The sequence below is a fragment of the Drosophila bipectinata genome, chromosome 3R (assembly GCF_030179905.1).
Source record: "Drosophila bipectinata strain 14024-0381.07 chromosome 3R, DbipHiC1v2, whole genome shotgun sequence".
Lineage (NCBI taxonomy): Eukaryota > Metazoa > Arthropoda > Insecta > Diptera > Drosophilidae > Drosophila > Drosophila bipectinata.
In genome coordinates, this window is record NC_091739.1 from 24,411,162 (window position 1) to 24,426,287 (window position 15,126).

The 15,126-nt window shown below is 39.2% G+C and overlaps 1 long non-coding RNA gene across 1 annotated transcript; it reads left to right on the forward strand.

Annotated features, from left to right (window-relative positions):
* Positions 1 to 6,629: 6,629 nt before the first annotated feature.
* On the forward strand, positions 6,630 to 7,729 carry LOC138926683 (uncharacterized). Its single transcript, XR_011443295.1, has 3 exons — positions 6,630 to 6,823; positions 6,876 to 7,056; positions 7,129 to 7,729. It is a non-coding gene; the product is annotated as an uncharacterized lncRNA (long non-coding RNA).
* The last annotated feature ends 7,397 nt before the right edge of the window (positions 7,730 to 15,126 follow it).

Consider the following 15,126-nt stretch of genomic DNA (forward strand, 5'->3'; position numbering starts at 1 on the left):
CTGTGGCTAATATATTGACTGACATTTTTCAGTTTTCGTCTTTGTATGTCTGTTTGTTCGCTGACTCTATTCTTCGAGTCATGTGCAGCACATCGTGAATTTTGTATGCCAACTTGTGGCACAAACTAGAGGAAGGAAGACCGGAAAAAGGGTGAAGCAAACACAATGGAAACGGCGCCAGATGAACTTGCATTTACATGCAACGAAAAGTCTATTGAGCCCACAGCGGGTTGAATTGTTTATTAAAGTTGAACAAGAGTGTTGAGTGAACCGAGATGGATTTTAGGGGCAAGCGTTCATGGTGGGAGAGGCGAAGATGTGCCAGTTGCCATCACGAAACCACTATCACCAGTGCAGGCTCAGTAGACGGTATTCTGGCTATTGCAAATTGCTGAGTTTTCCTGATCACGCCAGTAAAAGTACCAAAAAAATTATTTGTTCAAGGGCTTTTTAAATTTGCTTTTAAAAGAGAATAAGTATACAATATTAGATAAATTTTTAAATATTATTACTTCACAAATCACTTAAATTTATTATTTCCAAATATATTCAGATTTTCAGTGCAACAAAGTGGTGGTTCACTGGTGTGACGGGAAAATGAACGAGTGTGCGGTGCATGACAACACTTAGGGGTTAACCGCCTGCTACCGAACCACCCAATAGTTCCAAACACCCACTTCATCCAAAACCCCCAAGCCCACCCAAAAACCACCCACACCATCTAAGCCACCCCCTAACCATTGAGGCAACCACTCTCGCTTGGATGTTCTTTGCTTTTGCTTTATGCTTCATGGCATTTTTGCCTGGTTGCCTGCATGCCAGCCTGCTAGCCTGCCTGTGTCCTAGCTTGCTTGTTTGCCAGGATGCCTGCCAGCCTTCCAACCAGCCAGGCTGCCAGGCATCGTCAGCGTCCACTTCATGGGATCCTGTAAAGTGGGAAAACTCAAGAAGTGAGAATACACGACTCCTCCAGTGTGATTAGGCAAAGAGCGCTCCACTAAACTTAAACGGGTAGCAACTGTTTGTGCCTGCATGAGTATTTCTTAAAACCTCAAATAAATTACAAAATTAAATGTATTGAAGGACAAATTTTAGTTAGCAACTATCAGAATTTACATCACAACTGTGTAAAAACAGTTGCTAGAAATTTGAAAACATATTTTTTCGATTGAGACAATAAAAATTTGGAAAATATAAAAATATTTTTTACTTTTGGTCAAAATATATTTTCAAATCTTATCAATGCATCAGGAGGGCAACATGACCCCCCGCGAAAGCTATATCTTTGCTAATATCCATCCGATTCTTCAGCGGAATACCTTAAACGATTTGTGGAAGGATTCTCTACCAATTTTGATCAAAATCCTGAAACAAAATATTTTTTCGATTTTTTGTCAAATTCCCGGAGGGTCAAAATCTGGGAAATGCGTGGGGTGGGCCGTATGACCCACCGCGAAAGCCATATCTTTGCTAATATTCATCCGATTCTTCAGCGAAATACCTTAAACGATTTGTAGAAGGATTCTCTACGAATTTAAATCAAAATCCTGCGACAACATTTTTTTAAATTTTTTGTGAAATTTCCTGGAGGGTCCCTTTCGAAATCTGAGGATGGGGAGGGCAGCATGACCTCCCGCGACAGCTATATCTTTGCTAATACCAATCCGATTCTTCAGCGGAATACCTTAAACGATTTGTGGAAGGATTCTCTATCAATTTTGATCAAAATCCTGGGACAAAATATTTTTTCGATTTTTTGTCAAATTTCCTGGAGGGTCCCCATCAAAATCTGGGAAATGCGTGGGGTGGGCCGTATGACCCACCGCGAAAGCCATATCTTTGCTAATATTCATCCGATTCTTCAGCGGAATACCTTAAACGATTTGTGGAAGGATTCTCTATCAATTTTGATCAAAATCCTGGAACAAAATATTTTTTAGATTTTTTGTCAAATTTCCTGGAGGGTCCCCTTCGAAATCTGGGAAATGCGTGGGGTGGGCCGTATGACCCACCGCGAAAGCCATATCTTGGCTAATATTCATCCGATTCTTCAGCGGAATACCTTAAACGATTTGTGGAAGGATTCTCTACCAATTTTGATCAAAATCCTGAAACAAAATATTTTTTAGATTTTTTGTCAAATTTCCTGAAGGGTCCCCTTCGAAATCTGGGAAATGCGTGGGGTGGGCTCTATGACCCACCGCGAAAGCCATATCTTGGCTAATATTCATCCGATTCTTCAGCGGAATACCTTAAACGATTTGTGGAAGATTCTCTACCAATTTTGATCAAAATCCTGGAACAAAATATTTTTTAGATTTTTTGTCAAATTTCCTGAAGGGTCCCCTTCGAAATCTGGGAAATGCGTGGGGTGGGCTGTATGACCCACCGCGAAAGCCATATCTTGGCTAATATTCATCCGATTCTTCAGCGGAATACCTTAAACGATTTGTGGAAGGATTCTCTACCAATTTTGATCAAAATCCTGGAACAAAATATTTTTTAGATTTTTTGTCAAATTTCCTGGAGGGTCCCCTTCGAAATCTGGGAAATGCGTGGGGTGGGCTCTATGACCTACCGCGAAAGCCATATCTTTGCTAATATTCATCCGATTCTTCAGCGGAATACCTTAAACGATTTGTGGAAGGATTCTCTACCAATTTTGATCAAAATCCTGAAACAAAATATTTTTTAGATTTTTGTCAAATTTCCCGCTGGGATTTTTTTCTTCAAATTTTGGGAAATGCATGCTTTTTAAAGATTTTACTACATTCCCAATTCCCAACATTACATTAATTTCCCAAAAACATGGTAGCACCGTGAGTCGTTTCCATTGAAGTGAATTTCAGTCTTTTGACAATGTTGCTTCTGCCATCCACAGCTGTGTGGAAAGTAAGGACGATGGCGTGCGGAAATGAAAACCGACAACGATTATGCAACAGCGCTTTCCATCTCCTTGCTGCCAGGACATTCGAGTGTAGGAAGAGTAGGAAGCGGAGGGCCGATGAGGATATTGTTTTAAAAATGCCATTGGCGGTACGGCTACGCCTGCACCTGTGATTGGAATGGCAAAGACACCACTAACTGGGGGAATGCGCGGCAATCGATACGGATGTGCAACTGTGGTCCTGCCATCGACTTATTATTTTTGGCCATTTCCCACTTCGATTCACTTCCACATGGAGTGGCAAAAACAAAAGCTGCAGGCCAACTGTGCACCGCACTATAGGAATTTGTAAACTCAAACGGTCACTGAGAAAAACTTTACATCCTATTATGTCTAGCACCTGAATTCTTCGCCCCAATTATTTTAGGTACGAATAATAATCGCAGTAGTAGTAAGAAGGTTATCTAAGAACAGATTAGGGACCATATTTTATAGCACTTAATAGCTTTAACCACAAATGGAGTGGACTTTAATTTTCTGCGGCTTCTAATTATTATAAAATTACAATGGGTAAACACTTATAGTACCAGCACTTTGTTTTCAGTGCTCAAAATGGATGAGTGCCTGGCAACCGCCCAAGCAAAGTCAAGGTCGGACCGGGGCAACTTCGGCAGCTGTTTGCGTGCGGTTGCATTTGACTCGGATGCCATAGTTTTATTGCATTGTCATGTGGCAGCAATTGAATTTACAGCTGCAGTGGCAGTAGCAGCTGGAAAAACATGCAACATTTTGTGGTCAAGCGCACGACACGTGCTAACTGTGCAGGAGGACGGAGGGAGTGATGTTCTTGTTGCGGCTAGTGGCTTGTTGTTCAATGGATCCACGGGGCGTATGGGTAATCTATTAAGGCCGCACTCTGACAAATCGCCGACAGAAATTTCCGCTCGCCACTCCAACAGATTTTCCACTAATGGTACATTTTGCATAAAGCTGTCAAACACCTGAGACCTGGCGCTCACTCAATGACTGACACATTGCATTTGGTCTGAAATATTCGGTCAATTGTTAAACATTTTAATACCCCTCTGACCTGTGCCGGCATTGGAGTTTTTCCATCGATTTGAACAGTGTCTGTTTTGTTTACGACGAGTTCACAGCAGAAAATTTTAAAATTTCGGTCCGAGTTTTTTTTCTTGGGCATTTCCAATTGAAGCCGACTTTTGTTTACGTTTGTGATGTTGTTTTGGGGTTTTTTGGTCTGTCTGATTTTTTTGCTTTGCCTCGTCAAAAACGAAGGTAAACTTGGACACAACGAAATTAATTATACACTAAAATAACTTCGTTTTGGCATTAATGACTATAAAAAAGAAACTAATCGGAATATCTTAGATTTTTACATTTTAAAATTATTCATAAAAGTTTAAAACTTCTAGAAACTTCTTTTAAATTGACTTATGGTGGAACTACTGATATAAATAGTGGAAGTACCTGGTCAAATAATTAAATAGTACACCTATCTTCTACTAACATAAATGCTTTGCCGCATTCATAAGTTATCTTTTTGGTTGTATTTCATTCAAAATTATATCTCACTGTAATTTAGCCTCTAGGTCAAAGCACCGCATGCAGTCAAAGCAGAAAAGCTGAAAAAAATAAAAAAATAATCCAACGATAACAATAATTTTTTTTGTGAATTATTAAATGTGTATAATAAGCTAGTTGTTAGTGGTGGCAACAAAAGCAGAGTCATAATAAATTTCTGTTTCCATTTATTTATAATGGGCTATCTCATGATTAAATAAAATGATTTCCATATTACCATCGTGGGTTTTCCAGCCAGACTGGCTGCGATTGCATCGGCATTTTTGGACCGCCGAATGCGTATTTGTGGTGGGTGTGGATTTTGGTATAAGCCAAATTGGCTCCACTTCCATCGATTAAGACGGCAAAGCGATTGCTACTTTAGACAATGAGTTTTTGCGCCAAAGAAACAACAAATTTCGATTGCTAACGATTGTAAATCGTTCAGCGAGCTGTTGCTGGCAACTTAGTTTTGTTTGTTTCATTTCCCTCCTCGTGAAAAGTTTAAACAATTGGCAAGTTTCGCACAAGCGGGCAAGAAAAGGCACAAAAAAAAGCCAGAGAGTCCCAAACAAATAATCATGCCAAACGGGACTATTCGGACACAAGTTCAGACTTCCACTTCCGGCGACGATGCACTGAGAGGGTCACTGAGTGGCGAACTTTGCTCTTTGGCAGGTCAACTGTCGCCTTAAATTTCATTTGTTCATGTGGGTGAACACGTTTCCAATTCGCATTCCAAAATAGAATTTAATTGCAGGCAATACAAAAAAAAGTCTGTTTAAACAAAAGCGACTAGGTACGAGTGCGAGTGTTCTTTTTTTATTCTGACCAACATCCGGTGGCAGTGGCTAAAAAACTGGCTTTGCAGATAATTAATTGTTATTGAAAACTAAATATATAGAGTGAGCTTTTTTAATTGCCAATAGATTTCGAATATTTTCTGAGGCTTACCACTTGAGTCAGGTGTTGCTGGGAGTTCATATTCGAAGTCTAACCAGTGTGACTCCGTCATCAGCTGGTTGAACTTTGGCCAAGAGCCAGCTGCGGCTGCTGAGTGGCGATGACTGTTGGTTTTATTTGCTCGTCACAAAATTGGCTTGGAAGCATTGGACTCTGCCCAGTTCGGAGCGACAGATACTTAATTGTTTATAGCGGAATCTTTTTTATCTCCTACTAACTAACATAGACAACCTGGCCAAAAAAAATCTCTCATCTTCTCATTTGGAGATCTGAAACTGGGTAAAGGGCATCACGCAAATAAAGCCCGTACAACGCTTGACATTTCGTTATTAATGACCGCTATTTTAGTTTTAATAATGATAGAAAAAATTGTTTATACCATAGCTGTTTATATCCATATAATGGTGATAGTAAGGCTGGGCGGAGAGAGAATTGTTAAAATAATCATAACTGGCACTCGGGCGTATGAGTAATAATCGATTGACAGGCCTCCAGACTCATTCGAAAGCAATTTCGTGGGAGAATGCTTTAAAAATGATTTAATGAATACCTTTCCCATTGTGGCGCCAGTACTTTTTCCACATTTTCTGGTTTTTTAATTTATTCCAAAATCTTTTAAACGATTCGTGCCTTTCTTTGGACCATTTCACTTTTTCTTCTTTTTTTCCAGATGTGTCGCAATGTTTTGCTTCCGCATCGCCGTGCCCCATGCTCATTGCAATGCAAAAGAGGTGCCACATCTCCATTGCAACGGCCGCAAATAAAGAGAGGAGTTCAATGCGAACAATAGAGACGGGCACACGAGTGCCGGGGCAGAATTCCAAGCCGCTCTCAAAACAACTTCCGCTGCGGCTGCTGCACGTAATGCCCTGATCCATTTCCCCTTTCCGAGCGTTGCGGTTGTGGCATGAGACTTCTGGGTGGGGTACGGTGGGTGATGCCAATAAACGCGACAACTGATTGGCATTCCAAATGAGCAGCCGCGCGTGCTGGGAGCATTGAGCCCTTTCGGCTGGTTTTCAATAAATGCCGAAAATTATTCGATTCTACATGCCCCGCACAATAGTCGCAAATTTCAGTATACAATCGCGTTCGTGTACGGTTTGCTAACGAATTAATTCCTGTTATGCGTTTGGACTAGTACGATTTTTTTGGGAATTCATTTCAATTTTCACGCCAATAATCGGGCATGGTGATTATGAACAGTTCAGTGAGCTAAATCCATTTATTTTTAGAAATATACAACATTTCCATTCAAAATGAGAGCAATTTCATTAGGCTACTTAGAATTTATTTTTAAAAACCAATAATAATTTCTGACCAATTCGAAAAGAGTATTCAAAAATCTAGAGCTCTCAGGAGTGACATTCAACATTGCCATTTTTGCAGACGGTTAGGTTATGAAGTTTTTTTCTTTAAATATGCTAATTTCTTTTTCATTCAGAGTCACACAAATTTAATTAATTTTTATGTGTTCGCTTAAGAAACAGCAATAAGCCGAAACATGTTTGCGGGCATTTTAACGCCTGATACATGTGCGGGCTATTTATCTTTTGGCTGTCTTTTGAAGAAATTAACCTTTCGACAGGGCTGGGAATATAAAAGATACTGTTCACGTGAAAAATGTAAAATAAACATTTCGCATTTCTTGTAATTGACGTAGTAAATATATAAGTTATTTTATTTCATCATGACAGTGCAAAATCAACTAACGATTTTTCGGGAACCAACAGTTAGGAATTCCAGACAAGATGAAGGGGCTGTTTTTAAGCAACAACAATTTTACTAAAAACAGCCAATTAAAATGAAAAAGCAAAATAAAAAGGAACAAGGTATAAAGTGACGTACTTCTAGAGACTTCTTGGATTTTGTGATCTTGCGAAATTTAAAGTTTTGTTTGCCTTGTGGCATCCCTGGACAGTGGAAACATGTGTGCATAAAATAATACCAAACAAGAAAATAAATATTTATGAAGTCGACCAGGAGGACGGAGGAAGACAGCCAAAAACATGTATAATGAGATTTGCTAAAAATAAAGCCTCGGATTAAATAAAAAGCCACCAGAGCGTTAAGTCGATATCGAGATAGTTCGATTCGATGCCAGACAATGTGGCGACTTTGGTTGCCGACTTTGAAGTCTTTGGTAACTGGTTGTGTCTGCGGCAAGAACTCCAAACCAGCCGAAGGCAAACAGGCACCACGGAAATTATTCATAAGTGCCGTTAAGAGTGGAAAAAGCTCAACTATTTTGAATGCTTAAGATTCAGCTAAAATATTCCATTGGGCCTCTCCTCTTGCTCTGACTAATTGCCCATTTTGTCAGCGACACGCCCAATGATTATTTGAATAATACCCCCAACAAAAAAGTAACAATAAAAAAAAACCCAATGAAAAAAACGAAAATTACATTAAATCAAATTAAATGCTTTGAAATACAAAAAACAAAGCCATTCTCTGGCTTAGATTATTTTAAATGAGCTCAGATATGTGTTCGACAGATGACTAATATTTAAAATAATTTTATAATTATTTATTAATAAGGTTCGATAATTTAATTCATGTAATATTTAAAAATTAAGTTTAAAAAAATGTAAATCGGAGCAGCAAACGCATAATACAAAATATACAGAAAACGTGAAATTGTCACGTAATATATAACATTAACACATTTTCAGCGTAAAGATTAAGGTTTGTTATATAAAGTATTTAAGTAACATTTACAAGTTTTATAATCTAGCTAGTCGAAGTCAAAAATCATTCCTTTGATTTCAGTTTTTCTTTTCAAATCCACGGAGCTTCTTATCTTAATAATAAAGTAGGCTTTTGGAAAAATACATCTAATAACTTTTTATTTAAAATTCAGGACCTTTTCACAACCATAATGATAATGATCAAGATTTCTTCATTTTTCATATCTTGCATCAGAGACGCATAAAATATCGTATATGGTATAACGCCTTTTTGTGAAAATATTCGGGATCCAGCACAAAATATGTCGAATGAGCACCTAAGTCAGTGGATGGTGAGGGGCTATGCACCCTTACTCAAAATAACTGAATTGGCTTTGATTTTTTCCCATTTTGAAAATTTGGGTATGAGAAATGGCAAAAACTTTATTACATATTTTTGTTGTTTATAGCAAGTTGGTAACTATTGCGACCGATTCCTTTTGGGACAAAATGTATTGTCGCGATTGTGAAGAGGTTAACGAAGACTGTGAAATATCTAAGGATCATGGATTTTTTTGTGAAAGCCCAAGCGACAGTCATTATTTCAAACGTGATAAGAGGTTAAATATTTCCGTACCTTTGGAACAGTGCATCTTACCAGAATATTTATTTATTTCGGAGGGTAAGTCTAATTTTTTTAATTCTGAAGTACTAAAAAGTCTTGATTTTTTTAGTGGAAATTGCGAATATGTGCTGTTTCTGGGCGCCTAAATTTGGATGCCAAATGCTTCAAAATAAAAAAATTAAAAGAAAACCCGGAGAAAAAATAGGATGCTTAAAATGTGCTTCATATAAAAAATTTGGACAGCCCCGTGCAAATGGTTGCCCTTGTGAGCCTAAATATCCACATAATAGGCACCCAAGAAATAGGACAGAAAAGCTGTGGGGTTGTTATAATTTACATCTGGTAATTGGATGTTACGTAATGGAATTATTATGTGGTTTATTTATTATTCTTAAGACACTTTAGAATTTAATTTTTCCTTAATGCAATTCTTAAGTGTCCTGAGAATAATGAAAAATTCGTTAATATTAAAATGGTTCAAAATGGTTTCAAAGATTAACAATTTATTCTGCTTAACAAATAAAGTTAATTAAATTTAAGTAATGTCCAATAAATGCGTTATTACTCCCCCCTTCGAATTTGTGCCTAAAGTTTCTGTTTTCCCAGAATTTTGCTCTGCTTTTTAATGTTTTCGGTTAACTTCCTGTCAGCAGAAAGAAAGAAAAACTTTTCGGATAATGAAATTGTACATTTTTGTGGTTGAAACAATTTCCGCATCGATAGTAGCTCCAGGCACGTGGGAAAAAGATCAGAATCAAATTAAAAGGCCAAAAAAGTTTCTTGGGGTTAAATCAAATTGCCGGTTGGTGGAAAAGAAACCCTCTTTAAAGTTAGAAGCACTTGGCTTGGCTAGTCTATTTATAAACGAACTGCATTCCAAGTATGCTATATGCATAGGTAATAGGGGAAAATTATTGTAGCAACTATTCCGAGTATGAAGACAATTACCCAGTCCAGACATACAAAAAGTCGTGACTTTCGCGAATCTGTTCGAGTGATATTGTAATTTAATAAAATTTATGTGCCGCCGTCTGTCGACTTGAGTTTATCGATTTGCGACACTCGCTATTGATTGAATCTGTGATTTGAGCAACCGATTCGATTTAATTTGTCCCGCCGAAGGGGCCCATAGAAATATTCGCACTTTATGTCAATATTTACAATGCAAAGGAAGGCAAAGCGAAACAATATAAAACAAAACGAGAAATCAGCGCACATCGATCAAAACGAAAAGCCAGCCAGTCACTTGGCCAGTCGGCCACTCAGTCAAAGGTTCAAAGTATTGATTGAAGGCGAAATGCAAAACGCGAAATGCATTTCGGGCCAGACGAACAATGCATGTAAAACTGTGTGCCTTCTGCCATTGACAATGGCATTGACGCCATAAAAAAAAACTTTGGCTGTTTTATTTTTGTTTCTGTGTTTTTTTTTTAGGTGCACAACGGAAACGTGGCATTTCCTTTGATGCGTTTTTACACTACGCTATCACAATGCAAGAGCCATGTTTTTACAAATTGAAAAGCTCTTTAAAACATATTAAAATACAGATAAAGTGTTGTTATAAATAGTAATAGCCTACAACTTATTTACTAACAATTATTTTTAATACTATTAAAGATGTTATTATATTTCTTTATTGTCTAGAAATAGATTAAAATGAAAATTAATTTATTCCATATACATATTTATTTTACATAGCTAAATATAGGTTTGAGTAATATTAAAAATTACGCCGACTACCGGGTTCCACTGTTTTGACTCTGCTTTCCCGTGCTTGTTGAATGATTTCGTAATTGATTTTAAAATAGGCAACCCATCGAATGCGTCCAAAGTATAAGGTTTAATTCGGATGATGTAGAAGCCGGCACCTATTGCTTCTGTTTCTATGGGAAATGGAAAATTGTCCCTCATGAGATGAAGAATACGTGACTCGAACCTGGCCATTAACAATTTAACTAATCCAGCAGTCAACCAGGAAGCCTTTCAAATTGCTTTCTCAGCCGGCTAAGAACCTACCAGAAAGTTTTTCAATGCCAATCCCTTGGCTATCCTTCCCCATTTTCGTATTCCTCTTTCCAAAAAAGACTTGAGCCTCGTGCAGTTCCTCTGCAGAGCCTTCAAAACTGCGCACTTGAAATTGACGTCAGCGTCCTAAGCCTTATCCTACAAGGCCCTTAACTCCGACACCCTTCACCCCCAAACAGTCGGGCAATTTCAATTAATTTCAAAAATCAACTGAGCGCACATTTCCCTGAACACAATTCCCGGCTCGGGAGTCAGGCGGCTCGTTGGCTGCTGGAAATTGCAGTAACCGGCAAAATCGTTGAAAATTCAACAGTTTCCCACAGTTTCGCATTGGTTTTGCGCACAGTTTTATTCCATTTCCCAATCTGAAATGAAAAATCTAAATAGTGAAAAGCTTTTGTGCGTCGCTTCGCAATGTTAGAAACTTTAATTGCACCCTCCCACCGCTTCTGAAGGCGACTTTGCTTTTGAGTGGCCAAAGCCGGGTTAATTATGCCAAAATATTTTGTCAGCTTCACGTGGCAGTTGACGTGGCAAGGGACTTTGCCACTGACAAAGTACATTAGGAGGGACTTTGTAGCACGATGCAGGGAGGGGAAGGCTGTGAAATCAGAACTTCCTTTGGCCGCCGGCTTTGTCCTTGATCCTGCTGCCAAGCGCCCATCTCACTCAAACTGACGTATACGCAATGTCGGCGTCGTGAGGTCGGGATTTCGCGTATACGCCATGTGGGTCAATGAATTAGTGCCGCCTCATGTCGTAAAATGCTATTTTTTTTTGTTATTCGTTTATTTATTTGCTTTTACTTGCTTTTATGCTGTATTTGTTAGTCTTTACAGTTGTTAAAAGGCAATGACGTAGTCACTGATTTGATAAGGCTTATTTATAGTTCTAGGAAGTTTTGTTCATCCGTAAAATATGTGAGTTTAAATATTTATACTTGACAAGTTCAAAATAGAAATTCCTTATTGCATTGTTTATGTTTTAACTGATAAGGAGGGGATTCTTTTTTTATGCAACTATTGAGGGCGTGCGGGTTTTTTCTTCTTAAAATACAATATGAACTAATTAATAATCAGCTTGCATTCAAGATACATTTACATTTTAATTAACTTCAATCTTTATTGCAGCAGGGGAGTTCCCTGATATTCTCCAGGAGAGTGGCTAGTCAGAGGAGAGATAAATTACACATGGTTTAGTTTAATAAGTTCCATCTCATTAGACATTCGTGGCAGCAAAACGGTTTCCCTGCTGCCCACCCATTTCAATTAAATATTATTCATTGCACTTGCTCATTAGAAAATATTTGCACATGTAATTACTTGCACTTCCCAGCCGTCGCACTCGTCTATATGTATAGATATTCTAGCGATATCACGGGCATTATGCAAGCTCACAGTTCAACTAGAAACTCACGCGATGTCGAGCTCAACGCAACTCGTCGCAGATTGCATTTCAAAGGCATTTTAATTGCACGTGAGTGAAAGGCCCGGCGGCGGAAAAACAGATGCGGAGACTGTGAGAATGTCATGACGCTGGGAAAGTTCTACAAATATTATGCAACTGGAGTGAAAGTATGAAGAAATCGCGGTTTTCCAGCAGTTAAGAGCTATTTTGCGCTCTCTAAGCTGATTTAATATCTGGGGATTTCTTTTAACACTCACACGATTTTATTTTGATATAAGAGGAAAAATGTATATACGCGCTGTATATTTGCTTTTTAATTTAATGTTCAAGAGGCTTTATGGGTAATTCTCATAATTTAGTAAAATACATATCCATTATATCTCTGTGTATTTATCTCGCTCCAGCATTTCATAACAATCTTTCTCCTGAAACCGCAAAATATACTTGCCGCTATTTATTTTCTTTGTCGAATATGTAGTATGTACATACGTGCAAAAAGATAAATGAAATTGTCAAATTTGTTGTCATTGCCTCATTGTGTTGTTACTGTCAGCGCTGTGTTTGTTTTCTGAAAACTCCAAAAAAGCATATACAAAGTTCTGCCGTTAATTATGACTTCCGCTGCATGTTCAATTATTCATGCTGAAATTATACCAAAAACAAAAACGATTCTGTTCCAGAAATCAATTTCTTATTTCCGATGAAGATGGGAATGCTTGTTCTTATAATTCTGAATTGGAAGGAGATTATTTTAAAATGATTTTAAAAATAAAAAATCTTAAAGATACACCAAAAAACACGAGCACCAAATTATCACCTTTAAAAAAAGCTTTATTTTATCTTTAAATAGGCAGTTATAAATGTAGTTCCCATGCGCACCGACATACCAATCGAGTTTCAAATACTTGCTAGCAGGCAGGCAACCGGGCCCAAATAGATGGGGGCAAGCAGGATAGGGACAGAGCTGTGGCCAAGCAATTTGTGTCGTTTTTGCCGTTTCATTTGGCACATGGCCAGTGCATCGGGCCAAAATGCAATCGAGTGCACGCTCGTCTGCCGGCCAGCCAGCTGCCTCCCCCCAGCCCCAGCCCGCCCCCAGAAATATAAATTACATTCCATTAAAAAATCATGCCGCGGCGCACAAATCAACATCAACTCAATGAACATAAATTGCCAAGACGAGCTGCTGGAGGCGGAGGCGAAGAGGAAAAATCAGTAGTGGAATCAGTGGGCGCCGCGTGGTTGGGTGGAGCGAATTGTGCGGTGGACAATGGATCGATCGGCCTTCACATTGGCCGCCATGGCGACGACGGCAACAGCGCCACGCACATGGCCAAAAATGCACACAGAACGACCCAAAGGAGGGACCGAATGAAGTGACAGGACTTTGTACTGACCATTAAGGAAACAGTGGAAAGGATACATGTTTGTTAGTTAGTGCTAAGTGATAAAAGTTGGTAAGTTTTTCTTATATTTTGACATAAATCATTGTAACTTTTTTTTACTTTTTTGATTTAAACTTTAAAGGTAATCCACTCAGCAATTGTTCACTTTAAACTCCGAAAGGTACCACAGTGCCGAAAGCATTAGGGACTAGTCCAACCTGTATCCCAGTGCTTTTGATGTCCTGCTGTCCGGTGAATCCTCAGAGCTCGGTCCGGGCTATTTTTGCTGCGTGGGCGCTGGTCGGTGTCACATATTTGGCTCTGTTATTGGGCCCTCGAGTGATGTTTGCAGCTAATTAGAAACTGCCAGGATACACACACTGCGCCAGGGAAAGCAATCTGCAATTACAGCTGCGAGTAACTGCCCCCGTGACAATGCCAGGCATTTGAGCCAAGTGTAGGCTAAGGATGCCGGCGGATTTCGCAAGTAGGTGTACGTGTAAGGCTACCAATCGATTCGCCTTTCGGGACGAGGACTGTAATTAATGGAGCATGGTTTAAATTATGCAAGGCTCAATCAACTGCGTTCGGGAGTTGCGGAGTGCCACAGAGTTGCCTCCTTTCAATTCAGGCCGTTGTTCCTCCTGTTCACGGCATGTCAATTTCCGCCCGAACACGTTGTTGGCGCAACGTTTGTGGTGCTGAATCCCAGATGCCACTTCCACATTCACTTCCTCCAAGGCGCCACATGACGTGCCGTTGATATTTATGTTGTCGCCATTGTCGCTGGTGCTCCGTTCCCTAGTCTCCTTTAGAGCGTAATCAGCAGGGCAAGGCAAAATCACAATTGCACCGCAGGAAGCCAAAGGATACAATAAGCAAGTGTGGCATGCACTGAAAAATAATCCTATTATGTGCCACACCTGAATTTTTGATTTAAAAAACTTCAATCATATTTTTCCTGCATTACAATTTTTTCTTTCTCAATTAAAGGAAATTTAAGCGTCGGAGTTCAAAAATATTTCCAAGTGTGGTGTTGCGGCAAAGCATCCAAAGGAGGGCTTGGGCTTCGGGCCAGGATGACCCAGCTTAGAAACGTAGTAGGACGAGATCCTGCCGGCAACGTGATGATGTTTACATGCTATGCAAATACAATTAATTCCACTTTTGTGGACAATCTTTGTGCCAGAAAAGTTGGGTGGGTGTCGATTGTCAGAGGAAATGTTGATACTGCCAAAGGCTCCTCGCATCTGTATGCCAGATGCCAACACCCTTTTGTTAGTTTTCTCCTGGGTTCCGCTTTTGTGACTGTTTACACCTCGACGTTGCAATGCAACTGCCACAAAAATGACTTGGATTGCAAAATTTTGTTCCTTATTATCTCCGGGCTGAAACAATGACGAAATGGTTGTAAATAAAACATTGATCCCAATATCGTAAATCAACCTTGAATGTAATCAAATCAGCTCAAGAGTAAATTCGCAAAAATTTCACAACAGACAGATCGACTTTTAAATGGTTTCTGGGGGAATTTGTTTCTCCAAGTGTATTCATATTCCCAATGGCCAGGCCCACATCGCGTCG